The 18,527-nt window shown below is 43.7% G+C and overlaps 1 protein-coding gene and 1 long non-coding RNA gene across 2 annotated transcripts in view; one reads left to right on the forward strand and one right to left on the reverse strand.

Annotated features, from left to right (window-relative positions):
• The window catches only part of LOC124795948 (multiple PDZ domain protein), a 1,551,599-nt gene that overhangs the window by 38,142 nt on the left and 1,494,930 nt on the right, over positions 1–18,527 (forward strand). The gene's annotated exons all lie outside the window — the stretch shown is intronic.
• LOC124795503 overlaps positions 1–18,527 on the reverse strand; it is a 122,592-nt gene that overhangs the window by 17,965 nt on the left and 86,100 nt on the right. Inside the window, exon 2 of the long non-coding RNA XR_007016707.1 lies at positions 9,997–10,203. This is a non-coding gene — a long non-coding RNA (uncharacterized LOC124795503). The remainder of the gene's footprint in view (positions 1–9,996; positions 10,204–18,527) is intronic.

Genomic DNA, 18,527 nt, shown 5'->3' on the forward strand with positions numbered 1-18,527 from the left:
CGCTGAAGCGTGGCAACTTCAGTACCGTTAACGGCGCCATTCTACAAATCTAAAGAGACTGAGACACATGGGATTCGCTTGTTGTGCTTCTTTCTGTTTAGGGTGAATCATTAGGTTCTGGAGCTTGTTATTTTAACTAAACGCCGAGGAAAACTGCCGTGGGAAAGATGTGCCTATCGATTTGACAGGGCGTAAAACTCTATTATATTAAAAAAATGTGCTATACTTATCTTCCTCCAAATATATCTCATCACTTTGAATCTCAAATGGATCGTTCTAAATCAACACTTGAACAGACCCTTAATATAGATATTATCATTTAAAACCAGTTGAATTATGTTCTTAATACTCAAGGATAGCATCCACGCTGGTCACCAATACCAGAATCGTCTAATTTAATTTTAAAAACCCACCCCTACTACTTCATTTCAGTTTTTTGGAACTCCAGAACAACTTCCATAAACTAGTTTGTCGGCGTTACATCAAAACCTGTGTGTATAAATATCATCTTAGGACCGTCGCTCTCTATTTATCTTCGATAATTTTTCCATAAAGAATAATTATAGTAATCTGTTTCTCTCAGACTTCTCTTTGCTCTTCATTTCTATTGTTAAACTGAGTTTTTCATCCTTTACCCTTTTACAGGGAAATACAGTTTTTCCCCTTGATGTAAGGAATGGCAGCTCTCTTGAATTGTGGACAAACACTTGATAGCGTACACAAAAAAATGGTTCAAATGGCTCTGAGCACTATGGGACTCAACTGCTGTGGTCGTAAGTCCCCTAGAACTTAGAACTACTTAAACCTAACTAACCTACGGACATCACACACATCCATGCCCGAGGCAGGATTCGAACCTGCGACCGTAGCGGTCGTGCGGTTCCAGACTGAAGCGCCTTTAACCGCTCGGCCACTCCGGCCGGCCTAGCGTACACAACGAAGAGTAAGAACCAGTAGTTCTGTATAACAAGATTAGCGTTAAACTTCTAGTGTTTGCCACATCTTTCAAATATTAAGGGATAATTCAACGAAACTACATTACATAGGACGAATATGGAGCGAATGGAAGAATTAAATTAATTGGTGTTTAGTATTTTTGATTACAAGCTTCGTTCGTTTTCTCGTATTAGTAAATAGGGATAATACTGAAAAGTGACATGAAATGTGACGATCATGTAAAGTCATTATTGTGGAAGGCGAAAGAAAGACCGAGATTTGTTGGAAGAGTTCAGAGAAAGTGCAGTACAGTTTTAAAAGAAACCACAGACGAGCCGCTTATGGCACCAATTCTAGAGTACTGCTGCACTTTTTGGGGTCCTTATCAAATAGGCACGACAGTAGACATACAACTAATGCAGATGCGCGCAGCTAGAATAGTAATAGGCGGTGTACCGCAGCGAACGACTGACAAAGATAAGCAGGAAATTTAAGTTTTAATGTTTGCTTGAAATGCAACATTATTTCTGCGAAATTTTGTTAAGTAAATTTAGACAACGGGAATAGAAAATGGAAACAAGATAAGAGATACTCTTGACCATTTTGTGCTCCGCTGCTGAATAATGGAATGTTTATAAGAAAACCACCACGTCTGTATTCCAAATAGATTTATTATGGCACAACTGGTTTCGTTCTAAGAAAGCATTTTTATATGATAGAAAAAGTGCACCAACAGTCTTTGTGGGAACTAGTTAGGAAAACTGTTGGTGAACTGGTGGTCACCTGAAGATGTTCATTTACAGCGAAACCGGTTGTGTCGCAATAAAAGTGCCTTAAATAAAGCTGCACTTCTTTTTATTAACATTTAATGTAAGAGAAGCTAGGGTGTTTGCAGAGGCAGATTTTCCTCACTCTAAACGCGAACGGGCATGACAGAAAGTCGTCAATAATGGGATACGTAACACACTCTGCCATCCACTGTGCAGTGACTTGCGGAGTTTATATGAAGAATCGAATGTAGTACGATGTCTTCTGAACAATACCATTAAGGAGGAGTTCGTTCATTCTTATCTTTGCTCTGTTTTGAGATGGATTTTTTCAACGAATGATGATGTATTATCTAACTGTACTTACTCTATGGTGAAAAGTAGTCACTGCTGATTTCAATGCCGAATATGGGAGTAAGATCGCGCATGACACTTCGTGAATTTTACAATATTTTATGAGTCGCTTCGCAACCACTTTGAAACTCAAAAACTGACTTTTGCGATGGGTATATCACAGCAGAGTTTGTCGTTATGTCTTTTCCTCTGTACCAAGTTGATTCCTTTGTTTAGTCTTAACTCGACGGCACAGTTCACTTATACCTTTTTCTGTTTATCCGTGTGCCCATCTTCCTTCGCGTATTCCTATGATATTGAAGTTGAGAAAAACTGTTTACAGGTGAATGTTTTTGGTACTCGCTTTTTTATTTATTTCATTTATCTCTACCATTGTGGTTGAAATTTCAGTGTTATTTTACGCATTCTTCTGCCCCTGTTTCAGAATTGTACTATCTTCTCTGTAACATGTGGTATGGTTTTTTTCTCTCTCCTGGAAACATTCCACAACCCAGAACAATTTTTTGCACCAAATGTTCAAATGTGTGTGAATTCCTAAGGGACCAAACTGCCGAGGTCACCTGTCCCTATACTTACACACTACTCAAACCAACTTATGCTACGAACAACACACACACACACACACACACACACACACACACACACACACACACACACACACACATGCCCGAGGGAGGATTCGAACCTCCGGCGGGAGGGGCCGTGCAATCCGTGACATTGCGCCCCAAACCGCGCGGCCACTACGTGCGGCTTTTGCACCGAAATGTATTTCACAGCAATAACTGTAGCCTAAAAATCACTGACACACTCCGGCAGCTGTTCACAAGGGATAGACTTTCAAATAAAATTACTTTTATGAAATAACGCAAAGGAAAACAAAGAGCAGTACTCAAAAGGCAGTTCTTGTTTGAATGGAGATTGTAAAAAAAAATTTTTGTTCGAGAGATTGTAACTGCGTTTGGAAACAGACTACCGCTGTCGTAAGTGTCTAATGATATTGAGGAAAATTGTATTCTTTCGCTGCTGTTTCAATGAGAATTAAAATGTAAGCAGTATGTGTGTAGTAAAAAGGAAATAAAAATGCCGTAATAAAAATTATATACCTTCCACATTCCACAGGGTGATCCAAAAGTTGCGCACTTCAGCCGCAAGAAGCGAAATAACCAGCGTAATGATGTCTTGGTACACAGCAGAGCTGATTATCTGACGACGCGTTACGGCACACCAAGCTCAAATTTTCTGACAGTGCAAGGTGTTTTCATGAAAGACTTCTGGATTTTCGGTATATGTGTTTTGAATATTCACGTGGCCAAAAGGTGAAACCTTGATGTATCAGTGAAGAAAACACCTTCCATTCGTGCGTTTCCATGGACATCAACAACTATGTACAGAACGCTTGATGCTTTGCTTTTCCGTTGTCTTCAGTTCTTGCACTCTGCGAACATGATATGCTTTCTGAGCAATGTCATACGAAAGCTATGGTTGGTCAGACTGACCTCTCAAACTTTATGAAGGCGAACGCAGCATCACATGCCGCACTTCAACCTGTTAAGCGTCCATCAAAACAGCCGGTCGCGTGGTTTTCTTCCCTGTTAGACGCTAACCCGCATTCCCGGAAAGGAGTTTAATCCGTTATTGTTGGACTGCTCGGCTCTGCGGTGTCTGGAAATTTCCGACGAAGTGCGTCTACACGGTGTCCATACGAACAACTGGCAAAACACTGTCGAGCAATGAAAAGTTGTTGCTCTTGGGAAAACGATATATTTACCAAGCAAAGAAGTGTGTAATAATAGAGACGTCGTGCGACTGGCGTCTTCGTTTGTTGTGAATAGCACCTGAAGTGCTATATTACGGTGGCCGTCGGACGAATTCAGAGCTACTCCTGTTTATAGGCACGTTTATTTTGATGTGCGCGACTCTTCGATCATACTGTATAATAAACGTGTTAGATTTCAGCAACATGTAGCAGTAATATTAAGTATGAACCTTCTACCAAGGGAAAGTGGTTCGAATATTGATTTTATACTGGATGTGGTTGATGCAAACGTAGCTAAATTTCCACTTTTTGCCTTGTTTTCAAAATGGGCGCTTTTGTATGTTTAAAAAAGGATATTTTAAGTGGGTTCTGTTGTCTTAAAAAATTGTCGTGATTCACTGTAGTAATGACACGTATGTGTGGCCTAAAATTATGCCGAAGCCTGTATTTTGTTTTCGGTGGTATCATTTCTCATTTAATTCTTTCGTCTGTATTTTTCATACTTAAGTTCAAAAAAATGATTCAAATGGCTCTAAGCACTATGGGAATTAACATCTGAGGTCATCAGTCCCCTAGACTTAGAACTACTTAAACCTAAGGACATCACACTCATCCATGCCCGATGCAGGATTCGAACTTGCGACCGTAGCAGCAGCGCGGTTCCGGACTGAAGCGCCTAGAACCGCTCGGCCACAGCGACCGGCCATACTTAAGTTGTTTGATGGAAACATAGCATACGTTTTGCCCAGCTTGTATTGTAAATAAGGCATTCTGTGTTCAAGAAAAGCTTAGAAATAAACATAGATATGTTGCAGTACTATAGGTTCCGATTTTTCTCTTCGGATGTAACTGCGGTATGAATACAGTTTTAGGCCCTGGTATTGATAGGCTTGCCAAACATCGCAGCGAATGTGTTACCGAAACGTCCCTAACTATAACGAATTCAGTGATGACAGTTTTACTCGGGCAGGGTAGATCGTTTGGTATCTTTCTGATTCATCGTGCTTCATTGAAATTTTCGATCTCTCTGTCGTCGGCAGTTCCTGTTCCCGTGAGTGATGGAGTGATGACGCACCTACATTCCGTTCAGCTGTTGAATTTTTCTGTGCCGTTTCGGTGGTCTCATTCGTATCGTTTGCGGAATGGCCACCCTCGTGTGGGTGCAGGCTGGCGACTGGCGTCGGCGTGCCACAAAAGGTGACGTCACGGCGGGGCAGACGACAGTGCTGTCGTCCCGTGGTAAGGCGGCGACATTGATTAGCTGTCGAGTGGCGGCTGCGGCTGCCGTGCCACGGGCTGTGATCTGCCGCCGGCGGTCTGTACACGCCACGGCGTCCCAGCCGCCCCTGCTGCACGGGGCTCACTAGGCGGCTCTTGTCAGGCCAGCGGGCGGCCGTGGGTGCGATAGCAATACTCGTCACGGTCCCGCAGCTTGCAGGAGAGCTAAGCGTGCGACTTTGTCCGCAGACAAGCGAACCGTACACCCAATGGGTCACCGTTTTTGCTATATTTCGCAAGTTCAGTGAGCCTTTTGAGTACCATACGAGACAATAGCCTCGAGCAACAGCCGCTAAGCCGGCAGACTACTAAGCTACGCATACTGTATTCAAGTCCCGCAATTTTTCCTTTTATTTATTTATTTATTTATTTATTTATTTTGTCTTTCGTCAAGCTTTTGTATCGTAGCAACACGTCATGTTTCTCTAGAGAGGAACAATAGTAATAATGATATTCATTGTGGTGTATGTAACAAATGTTTTATGTTGATGTTTATGCGTGTATGTAAAAGTCAAGCCAAGTGATTGTCAACAATTTTTTTTTTCCATAGCGGAAGGCGTCATATATTACCGACTTACTGACTGAAGTATTGTTAAGCTTGATGCTGTAGGAAGCCAGTGAGGACACTCGAAGACAGGAAACCAGAGACACAAAACAGGTCACTGCCTAGAAAGTAGCAGTTAGGTTACACGAGGTAAACAGATACTCGTAATAAAACAGATACTCATAATAAAATAAAATAAATCAGAGCTCGAACGGAAAGATTTAGGTGTTCCTTTTCCCCACGCGCCATTCGAAAGTGGAATGGTAGAGAAGTAGTATGAAAATGGTTCGATGAACCCTCTGCCAGGCACTTAAGTGTGAATTGCAGAGTAACTATGTAGATGTACTCGCGAACTGAAAACTGCACGGCAGCAATCTCAGGGTAGGAGTTCTAGTTCACAGGTTGAATAGGTGACTTCATACACCGCCTAGAGGCTGTTGTGAAGTGCCGCAGTGGACGTTAGTCGCAAGATGGCGCATCTTGGCATATACAGAAAGCATGATACTAGTTCCTGAGAACAGCAACGTCATTGGATTCATACAGGCAACGTTGAGATGGGATATGAGAAAAACTGCTGGAACACTACTCCCCACTTCCAAGAGAAAAGTCTTCACCCTTAGCGTGCGTTTAAGTGAGATAAAACACTGTTCTTGCTAGCTATGTAAAACGCCGTTGTTGCAATCTGTATTAAGAAGGGCACTGACGTATAGCTTTCAGCTCAACGCTGTTGCTACTAAATATGTATTTTTTAGTTTAAAGGCCAGTAACATTCCTACCTACGGGGTAGTAGAAGGGAAAGGACCAGAAAGTGGTTGGCCAGAGGCACCGGGGAGGTGCATAGCCCCATGTCAGGTTGGCCGATGCCTGTAGAGTACCTGTAGATTGACAGAGATATAATCGTGAATCATGATGAAATGACTGATACGTGATGAAATGATCGATACATTTACGTGAATATCTCAGATACAATGTACATTATTCAAAACATGTGTGTCTGTAGCCAAGTATGACTTCAGTGCGATATGCACTTGAATGTATCGATAAATAAATGATAATTATTTCACGAATGGACCGCAATGATAATCATTATTAGAATTACAACAGTAAACACAGAAATCGAAGTCATTATGCTGGATTTCGCATTTAATCGCTAGTCGGACACTTCATAATCTTCTAAGAGAGCGTAATGTACTGGTGGTTGAAACGTGCAGATCCCGGTGATGTGATATTTTGTGTTTGGCAGGTGGATGTTTTATCAGTGCCAGTGGTTCTCAAATTTCCATTCGGATCTTTTGGCATTGCTCCGAGAACCAGTGTAACACTTGTACCTGTTAACACAAGAGTTGCTGTAGTTCGACTGTCAAGTGTCTGGCAAGATTTTCCAAGTTCTCTCTTGGTGGTTCTGCTACAACCTGAAGTGGCAATGTCCATCATTCATATTTTGTTTTTCTCCACAATTGTAATTTCTGGTGTATCGTGTTCCAAAATCCAATCTGTCTGAAATAAGAAGTCGCTCAGTAGTTTCGTGTGTTCGGTTCCGACAACTTTCTCCTGGCTTATGGTCCCCTCAGTTCCTTGCCAGCAGAAGGTGGTAATTTTGTCGTAAGTTCCAATGGATTATTATCATTACTCCTTTCCGGAGAAATCTGATATATTGTAGCTATACAAGGGTTTGGTAGAAAATAAGGAAAAAGAAAATGGCGTGACTCGAACGCAGTACGGACATCTGTAGTACAGCGCCTTAGCAGGTTGCGCTGAAGCCACTGCTCGATGTCCGCTCTCGTCTAGTATTCAACAGTCATAAAACTTTGAACCCCGATTTCTCGAAAACGTTTCAAAAGCGAACCATATTAGACTAACATTAGCTACATCTAATTATATATTACAACCTTGCGAAAGACGAGCAAAACCGGTGCCCCGCTGAGCGTATGCTTCCATTCTCAAAACAAAGGCAGCGCATATGCGACGGAATTCCCCATATTCGTTTGGCTTTATCGCGCATTTCAACTGCACTTTGACAACAATCAACGCTCGCACCCCATTCGCGTGCGTCATCATTTCATCTCATTTATTTTTATTGTTTCTTCACTGACGTTGCAACCATTTTGTGTGCACACATTTACGTAAGCTGCACACCGACAGTAACAAGTTATTCTACTTAACAAGTTAGTAAAGAGTTGACAAAAGGACAGTGGAAATTAAAGAACCATACAGCCACCTCGCGTTTAGACGGTTGTAAAGAGACCATAAAAACATTACAGGTTACTGCAGTTGCACTGCTTACTTACTCACCTGGCCTCGCAAACAGCAGTCGATTTTTGGACTCCTCAATTAGCGTTCTCCACATCGTTTTATCCTCGGCGTCTTCTGCCTTTGCTCTAAGTATCTGAAAATCCTTGGCCATCCGGTTTCTCCAGATTACTTTAGGTCTCTCTGAAGGCCATCGTCTTTCAGGTTCCTTCTCTAGCACTTCTCTCAATCTTGATCGCTCCTCTCTTCTATAGACGTACCCGGCTCATTTCAGCCTGCTTGTCTTGCTTCCCCAACAACATTTGGTTCATTATATTCCTCCATAAAATTTTTCTTCGGCTTTCTCCTCCCTGACAGATAGGTCCAAACATATTACGCAGAATTTTATTTTCCAAAACCTTTATCTTCGTCTGTGTATACTTTACTTTTCTCCATATACTACCATTGCTGTGATTACTGTTTTACATTCCTTTATTTTTGTTCCTTTTGAAAAAATTTTTGATGACAATTTTTTGAGTGATTGACGTCCTGGATGTCGCTTTGATCCTCGCTCGTAATCATTTCTTCATCATTTCTGTTGTTTACCACAACCCCCAGATATTTAAACTCATCCACTTCTTAATCACGTGGTTATCAATCTGTAGTGTTTCTTGCGTTTTTCTCTTGTAATGTCTTTTTACCCTCGTGAATTTTGTTTTCTCGACATTTTAAGTAGCTTTCTTGCCAGTATTTTAGGGTCAGGCCCTCCCAGTATGGTGGCACAAGGGCGTCGCATTTTACGGGGATTATGTTGAAAAACAGGGTTTTGTAGCCAAAAGAATATGGAATAATATAGTGGATTCTAAACCTTAATAGAACCAAACTACTTCCAGAAAAAAAAAATTGTTGCATTGCTTATTGAACGCCTGTCGTAATATTGAAGGAGAGCCGTGATGTTCCATCTCCTTGCCTGACTCCTGTTTTTAAGTACAAAGCTGTGGAATGTTATTACATTTTCACTATCTCTTTCGAACCCATCAGTGTAACTTTTACAAGATTTGCATTCTTCTCTGAGCGGCTGGTTCCGGCGGAGCTTCGAGTCCTCCCTCGGGCATGGGTGTGTGTGTTTGTCCTTAGGATAATTTAGGTTAAGTGGTGTGTAAGCTTAGGGACTGATGACCTTAGCAGTTAAGCCCCATAAGATTTCACACACATTTGAACGTTTGATTTTGTAATCTTCTCTGGTTCTCCAAACTTTTCCATTTTCTCACACAACTTATCTCTGTTTATGCTATTGTAATCGCATTAATAAAGTTAATTTTAATTAAAATTTAAGTCTCCTTTGCTACTGAATATCCTTCTAAAATTACAACATCTTAAGATGTTGAACTGGTAAAGTAACAGAACAGAGTATTTCAGTACAATTTTTAAACTAGTAAGAAAATATTAAATCTGTGTCTTGCATATCATAAACATTAAAATCATATTAGCTGTTCTTGTTGAACTCTCAAAGAGACATAGCGAAAGACGAGGTGGTTGACATTAGCCTCAGTTTCATTTCCGCATTCATAGAAGAGTACATATAAACAGCACAAGTATCACGCGGGAGGGTATCTTCTGTTGTGACAATCAAGAATGTACAAATGGTTCAAATGGCTCTGAGCACTAAGCGACTTAACATCTGAGGTCATCAGTCGCCTAGAACTTAGAACTAATTGCCGGCCGCTGGTGGCCGAGCGGTTCTGGCGCTACAGTCTGGAACCGCGCGACCGCCACGGTCGCAGGTTCGAATCCTGCCTCGGGCATGGATGTGTGTGTTGTCCTTAGGTGAGTTAGGTTTAAGTAGTTCTGTGTTCTAGGGGACTTACGACCTCAGCAGTTGAGTCCCATAGTGCTCAGAGCCATTTAGAACTAATTAAACCTAACTAACCTAAGGACATCACACACATCCATGCCCGAGGCAGGATTCGAACCTGCGACCGTAGCGGTCACGCGGTTCCAGACTGAAGCGCCTAGAACCGCACGGCCACAACGGCCGGCAAGAATGTACACTTTACTTACCAGTTAATCTAGGCCGTTAAGTGCTGTCTCTACAGCGAGAGCAAGTAAGGCGTTGCGCTCGAGTTGCTTACCGAAACGCATAATGGGAGCCCTCTCCACTGTCAGCTTGGTCTCTGCTCTCCTGTGTTGCGATGCCCGCTGAAGTCATGTTAGAGGCCTCACGGGAACTGCAGGCAGGCGAGAGAGTAACGACGTTAGCAGTGCTTGAAGGCTCCACAAGGGAATCGTTCGCAGGGGCGGCGTGACGTCACCGCACGGCAACTACGCCGACGCATTTTCTGAGGAAAAATCCACAAGAGTGCAAAACTTAAAGAGCGAAAGATATTTTCTCTTCATGTGCCACTGCCAAGTAACATATAGGTCGATAGGTCGATGAAGCTTGGTCTCTACGTATTAAGAATTGCTACAATACAGTAGAGTACAGTAGAGAAGGCAACTGAAAGAAATATGCAACGAGACGAACAGAAATGACATTTTTATACGAAGACAATAATTATACTGAAGTCATCGCGATTTATGATGGTCCTCTGGGCATTACAGAAGGCGGGACATAGTTCTTAAAAGGGTGTGTGATCACTACCGACAGTAAGACATGGTCTGCAGCACACTCCAATGCTGGCGATAAAGATCAGGAGTTGTGACAGCGCGCTACACTCTTCCACCAGCGCGGTTCACAACAGGTGTACGGTTGTGGGTGCATGTGGACGTCCTGCAATAGTCCTCCCCAACGCATTTCTCACGTGGCGAACGGCCAGACGGGTCCATTCGCCGAATATTCTCTCATTCCAAGAGATCCTCCACGTGTGGAGTTTGATGTGGTTGCACAATGTCATCCATAAAAATGAAGTCAGTGCCGAATTCGTCCCTGAAAAGACGCGCATGGGGAAGGAGTACAGTGTCACATTAACGTTGGCCGGTGAGTTTACAGTGTTCAGATAGTTGGAGGTCAGTCTACATCTACGTGTTTACTATTCACAATAAATTGCCTGGCAGAGGGTTCAATGGACCACCCTCAAGCTGTTTCTCTACCGTTCCACTGTCGAACGGCACGCAGGAAAAACGAGCACTTAAATTTTTCCGTGCGAGCCCTGATTTCTCTTATTTTACCTGATTTCTCTTATTTTATCGTGATGATCATTTCTCCCTATGTAGGTGCGTGCCAACAGAATGTTTTCGCAATCGGAGGAGAAAACTGGTGATTGAAATTTCATGAGAAGATACCGTCGCAACGAAAAACTCCTTTGTTTCAATGATTGCCACTCCAGTTCACGTATCATGTTTGTGGTACTATCTCCCATATTTCGCGATGATACAAAACGTGCTGCCCTTCTTTGAACTTATTCGATGTACTCTGTCAGATCTATCTGCTAAAGATCACACACCGCGCAGCAGTATTCTAAAAGAGGAAGGACAAGCGTAATGTAGGCAGTCTCCTTAGTAGATCTGTTACATTTTCTAAGTGTCCTTCCAATAAAACGCAGTCTTTGGTTAGCCTTCCCCACAACATTTTCTGTGTGTTCCTTCCAATTTAAGTTGTTGGTAATTGTAATACCAAGGTATTTAGTTGAATTTACGGCTTTTAGGTTAGACTGATTTATCGTGTAGCCGAAATTCAACGAATTCCTTTTAGCACTCATGTGGATGATCTCATACTTTTCGTTATTTAGGATCAATTGCCACTTTTCACACCATTCAGATATTTCTTCTAAATCGTTTTGCAGTTTGTTTTCATCTTCTGATGACTTTATTAGTCGATAAACGACAGCGTCATCTGCAAACAACCGAAGACGGCTGCTGAAATTGTCTCCCAACTCGTTTATATAGACAAGTAACAGCAAAGGGCCTATAACACTACCTTGGGGAACGCCAGAAATCACTTCCGTTTTACTTGATGAGTTTCCGTCAATTACTACGATCTGTGACCTCTCTGACAGGGCCGGCCGCGGTGGTCTAGCGGTTCTAGGCGCTCAGTCCAGAGCCGCGCGACTGCTACGGTCGCAGGTTCGAATCCTGCCTCGGGCATGGATGTGTGTGATGTCCTTAGGTTAGTTAGGTTTAAATAGTTCTGAGTTCTAGAGGACTGATGACCATAGATGTTAAGTCCCATAGTGCTCAGAGCCATTTTTTTCTCTGACAGGAAATCACAAATCCAGTCACATAACTGAGACGGTACTCCATAAGAACGCAATTTCACTACAAACCGCTTGTGTGGTACACTGTTGAAAACCTTCCGGAAATCCAGAAATACGGAAACCATTTGAAATCCCTAGTCAATAGCACTCTGCACTTCATGTGAATAAAGAGCTAGTTGTATTTCACAGGAAGGATGTTATTCGAAAGCAGATGGCAGAATGAGTTAGTTTGGAAGAATCCTCAGAAAGTGTAGTGCATCCACAAAGGAGGTACCTTACAAAGCTCTCGTTCGATCAATTATTGAATCTTGCCCCTCAGGCTGGGATCTGTACCAAATAGGTTGATGGAGGCATTAGAGAAGATGCAAAGAAGAGCACCGCATTTCGTTAAGGGTTCATTTAATCAGCGTGAAGGCGTCACTGTGATGCTCATTCATATACAATGACAGGTGCTACGAAAGTGGCACTCTGCATTACGGGTTGGTTTACTATTAAATTTCCGAGAGAGATTTCTCAAAGGGTCAACCGAAATATTGCTTCCTCCTACGTACACTACTGGCCATTAAAATTGCTACACTACTAAGATGACGTGCTACAGACGCGAAATTTAACCTACAGGAAGAACATGCTGTGATATGCAAATGATTAGCTTTTCAGAGCATTCACAAAGGTTGGCGCCGGTGGCGACACCTACCAAGTGCTGACATGAGGAAAGTTTCCAACCCATTTCTCATACACAAACAGCAGTTAACCGGCGTTGCCTGGTGAAACGTTGTTGTGATGCCTCGTGTAAGGAGCAGAAATGCGTACCATCACGTTTCCGACTTTGATAAAGGTCGGATTGTAGCCTATCGCGATTGCGGTTTATCGTATCGCGACATTGCTGCTCGCGTTGGTCGAAATCCAATGACTGTTAGCAGAATATGGAATCGGTGAGTTCAGGAGGGTAATACGGAATGCCGTGATGGATACCAACGGCCTCGTGTCACTAGCAGTCGAGATGACAGGCATCTTATCCGCATGGCTGCAACGGTTCGTGTAGCCACGTCTCGGTTCCCGAGTCAACAGATGGGGACGTTTGCAAGACAACAACCATCTGCACGAACAGCTCGACGACGTTTGCAGCAGTATGGACTATCAGCTCGGAGACCATGGCTGCGGTTACCCTTTACGCTGCATCACAGACAGGAGCGCCTGCGATGGTGTACTCAACGACGAACCTGGGTGCACGAATGGCAAAACGTCATTTTTTCGGATGAATCCAGGTTCTGTTTACAGCATCATGATGGTCGCATCCGTGTTTGGCGACATCACGGTGAACGCACATTGGAAGCGTGTATTCGTCATCGCCATACTGGCGTCTCACCCGGCGTGATGGTATGGGGTGCCATTGGTTACACGTCTCGGTCACCTCTTGTTCGCATTGACGGCACTTTGGACAGTGGTCGTTACATTTCAGGTGTATTACGATCCGTGGCTCTACCCTTCATTCGATCTCCGCGGAACCCTGCATTTCAGCAGGATAGTGCAGGACCGCATGTTGCAGATCCTGTAGGGGCCTTTCTGGATACAGAAAATGTTCGACCGCTGCCCTGGACAGCACTTTCTACATATCTCTCACCAATTGAAAACGTCTGATCAATGGTGGCCGAGCAACTGGCTCGTCACAATACGCCAGTCACTACTCTTGATGAACTGTGGTATCGTGTTGAAGCTGCATGGGCAGCTGCACCTGTATACGCCATCCAAGCTCTGTTTGACTCAATGCCCAGGCGTATTAAGGCCGTTATTACGGCCAGAGGTGGTTGTTTTGGGTACTGATTTCTCAGGATCTATGCACCCAAATTGCATGAAAATGTAATCACATGTCAGTTTTAGTAATGAATACCCGTTTATCATCTGCATTTCTTCTTGGTGTAGCAATTTTAACGGCCAGTAGTGTGTATCTCGTTAAAATACCGCGAAGGTAAAATTAGAGAGATGCGAGACCACACAGAAGTTTACGAGCAATCATTCTTCTCGCGAACCATTCGCGACTGAAATAGAGAAAGGGAAAAGTGATATTGGTAGACGGAGTACCCTCCGTGCAGTGTGTAGATTTACAGGAATTCTAAATGTTTTGGAGAAATAGGTAACGGAGGAATTTGACGGAACAATTCATTTTCGAGAGTTCGGCCACAGAAGCAGCGAACGAAAGAGGACTGATATGCGGCACGCGGCTAATGGAAGAGCAGCAGGAGGCCGGATTTCACAGCGGCGGCAGTGGAGTGGTAGCGCGGTGTGGTGTGTCAGTTATATGCGGCCGACTGCAGCGCGAGCGGGCGGCTGCCACTTGCGGTGCAGATTGCTACATCAATAAAACCGGGCCCGGAACGCAGCGAGGGCGTTTTGGGGCGGCTCGCGCCTAGCGGCTCTGGGCCGCAGTTTTCCGGCGCCAGCTTCCTGCTGAGGCCGGCTCATGAATATGCACACTCCGCTGCCATTGCTCAGCGCCTGTCCACCGCACGGTCGCCACCGACCCCCCTATTCTCCGTGTAGGCTCCCTCAATAAACCAGCTGCAATCTACCGAGCCGCACGTCTATTTCCGACGCCAATTTTGATTTGTGATCGGAAGTTGCTGCACCACTATACGCGTAATACAGGGCGACTTTTCTCAAAGAGCGTATCCATAGGGGATGGGGATGGCATAGGTTCGTGGAACTTATCACGTCCTCCCCTGCCCTCACCCCCCCCCCCCCTATATTTTAGTACAAGCGTTTGTATTTTTTCATATCATTTTCCAAATTTCAAAGGCGAACTTCGGAGAATAATGTAGCATGTAAACAAACAGGGAACTCCTTGACTGCGAGGTCGCAAGTTCAGTCTTCAGTAAAACTCATTTGAAACTTTTGTGTTAAGACTTATATCAGGAAAAATGTCAGCTGCTAATCATACACGATGTGCCTCTGGAAGGCGACAGAAAGTGACTGTCCGGCAGGTGCAGAAATCAACCTTCTATGTGATCTCTTCACAAAATGGACATTGTCGACATTCAGAAAATGTTCAAAACAAACGATTAACTTTCATCATGAGCACCGAATGAAAAATGGCCCGCCACAGTGATCACAAAGATTCGACCATCGAGATCGAAGGCAACTACTTGGGATTTAGAAACCGCGCAGGACGTTGAGCTAGGTGTCCACTCTTAAAGAATGCATATAGAAGCATAGTCGTGTAATAGGCTGATGAGAACTGATGGAATGTGATGGCATGCAACCGAATACTAAACAGTTCGTCGTGGAGCTTAGATGAAACTGGCTTTCCTTTAAGACGTAGCGACAGTATGTTTTATAGGCACGGAAAAATCAAACATACAGAGGCTGAATTTCTCCTCTGCTTTCAGACGGTATGAATTGCAGTGTCATACGCTTTTCAGGAGGGCTGTAAATCGGTAAGTTATTTTGTCCAGCTATTGGCCAAAAGCAGTGCTCATATCACGTTTGTAGTTCTCTTACACCCATATTCCCACTCTTGCTATGACGTAAATATTCCCTATTGCGCCGGCCGGGGTGGCCGAGCGGTTCTAGGCGCTACAGGCTGGAACTGCGCGACCGCTACGGTCGCAGGTTCGAATCCTGCGTCGGACGTGGATGTGTGTGATGTCCTTAGGTTAGTTAGGTTTAAGTAGTTCTAAGTTCTAGGGGACTGATAACCTCAGATGTTAAGTCCCATAGTGCTCAGAGACATTTGAACCATTTTTGAACTCAGAAATATCCTTGAGCAACTCAGGATTTTTGTCGATGGGTTTCTGGTTCACCCTATAAGTATTATTCTTGCTATTATTAAAATCATGCACACCTGTCACACTTTGAAAGTAGGGGATTGGCAAGTTATGTTTGGGTGGGTGGTTGGGGGGAGGTTAGGGGAGGTTAGGGTGGAGACAGGGCAGAGACTGTAACAAACTGTCACGTACCCCGTCCGCAGAATCCGCATCTACTTTTCTATGGGTAAGAAACGTCGCCTGCAGAAAGTACAGATAATTTTTGGACGAAAATTCCGCTTCGGTTTTTTATTGGTGAACATTTTAATCAGTGTCATTTTATTTGTTTATAGGAAGGGCCTTCGAAAAGCGCCTATGTCTGGTATGGGAAGCCACGCTTGGGTACCGAACAAGATGCAGCGCTGTATACTTCTTGGTCCGTGTCGAGAAAACGCGATGGACAGGTGCAAGGAAACGTACGCCACATTCGCTAGAACGACTTCCGCCAAATAGCGCTGCTCACCAACCCCGCAGGCAGCCAGTACAACGCAATGGGCTCCTCCGCCACGTCACGTCCCGTAGCCTGATCTCGCGCTATCCGGAGCGGGACAAAGCTGCCTCCAAAGCGACGCTAAGCCAGTACGGATTCCGCAGACAGCACAAAACCGCGCCTTAAAACGCGTACTTGAGCTACCTTATCCGTAATGTACTAAAGCTGTTCCCTAAATGGCTGGGCTGCCGCTCCGCCGTGATCGCTTCGAGGACTCGGAGCGACAGTTCTACGAAAAAACTGCTCACGCCAGCAACGCAAAAACTAGCGCTGTGGGATAGGAGGTCCACGTGTGAGAGAGAACGAAACTGCCCGACCTGCACCGCAAGTCGAACGTTACTACGGTACCTGCCCAGCACGAAATGAATCACATCCGTTACGCCTAATGCTTCAGTTGCGATTGCAGCAACATCGCCAAGTGTCTGGCCTCCGGCCACAGCTGGAAGCTGAGCATTTCGTGTTATGGTAGTAGCAGCAACCAGACAGTGTCGTATTCAGTCTACGTGCTTGCAACGTACAGTCGGCTGCCCTCTCGTTGCCGACCTACTCTGTCAGCTCAGTCTATGTTTGGTGTATGACTCTCACTGGATTTCTCACACCAAAACGCCGGATTTGGCTTTTTTTACGAACTTACAGTATTTCACAGTGTTCATTCTTTGCATAACGACAACCAGCCAAACTTTCGGCCTATAAAGGAAGTGTAACTAGTTTTTTTGTTCAAATAGAGGAAATGAACGCACCGTTGCAACCCTGTACATGTTCATCTAAATCACTTTTTGTGTCCATGTTTCCTTTGAAATCGGTTGTTCTGGAAAAAGGATTCTGCGTTGAGCATTGAGAAAACACCGTGTTCTTCTCTTTAACCCATACACGTTTCAGTGTAGTTTCACTTTCATTATCCATCAGTAGATTCCATTGAGTTTCTTAATAGTACATTCTGTTGCTCATGCAACTGCCTGTTGTCTGGAACTTAGCTAGTACTCGGTTCAGTTTTTTGTCTCCAATTTTTGTGGTTTCTATGTTGGCAAGAATCTCAGAGATTGAACAATACACACACTGTCTCACTGTGTGTTCAGCTCCATGGTTTCAAGACAGTGGAGAAACCACAAAAAGAGCAGATTAAAGAATGCCAGTAATAGCCCGTATGTTTCATTTTGCCATCGTCGGCATTGTGCCATATGTATGTTTGAGGCAGTAATAGGTTTCTTGTTTGTTCAATTCTAGTCGATGTTTACAAAGGCAGTCTTCAGACTAGTGATTTTGTCAATAGTGACGATGTTCAAATCTGATTAAAAGAGATGGTGCCTTGTTGTTGTTGTTGTTGTTGTGTTCTTCAGTCCTGAGACTGGTTTGATGCAGCTCTCCATGCTACTCTATCCTGTGCAAGCTTTTTCATCTCCCAGTACCTACTGCAACCTACATCCTTCTGAATCTGCTTAGTGTATTCATCTCTTGGTCTCCCTCTACGATTTTTACCCTCCACGCTGCCCTCCAATACTAAATTGGTGATCCCTTGATGCCTCAGAACATGTCCTACCAACCGATCCCTTCTTCTGGTCAAGTTGTGCCACAAACTTCTCTTCTCCCCAATCCTATTCAATACTTCCTCATTAGTTATGTGATCTACCCATCTAACCTTCAGCATTCTTCTGTAGCACCACATTTCGAAAGCTTCTATTCTCTTCTTGTCCAAACTATTTATTGTCCATGTTTCACTTCCATACATGGCTACACTCCATACAAATACTTTCAGAAATGACTTCCTGACACTTAAATCTATACTCGATGTTAACAAATTTCTCTTCTTCAGAAACGCTTTCCTTGCCATTGCCAGTTTACATTTTATATCCTCTCTACTTCTTCCATCATCAGTTATTTTGCTCCCCAAATAGCAGAACTCCTTTACTACTTTAAGTGTCTCATTTCCTAATCTAATTCCCTCAGCATCACCCGACTTAATTAGACTACATTCCATTATCCTTGTTTTGCTTTTGTTGATGTTCATCTTATATCCTCCTTTCAAGACACTGTCCATGCCATTCAACTGCTCCTCCAAGTCCTTTGCTGTCTCTGACAGAATTACAATGTCATCGGTGAACCTCAAAGTTTTTATTTCTTCTCCATGAATTTTAATACCTACTCCGAATTTTTCTTTTGTTTCCTTTATTGCTTGCTCAATA

The sequence above is a fragment of the Schistocerca piceifrons genome, chromosome 4, assembly GCF_021461385.2.
Source record: "Schistocerca piceifrons isolate TAMUIC-IGC-003096 chromosome 4, iqSchPice1.1, whole genome shotgun sequence".
NCBI lineage: Eukaryota > Metazoa > Arthropoda > Insecta > Orthoptera > Acrididae > Schistocerca > Schistocerca piceifrons.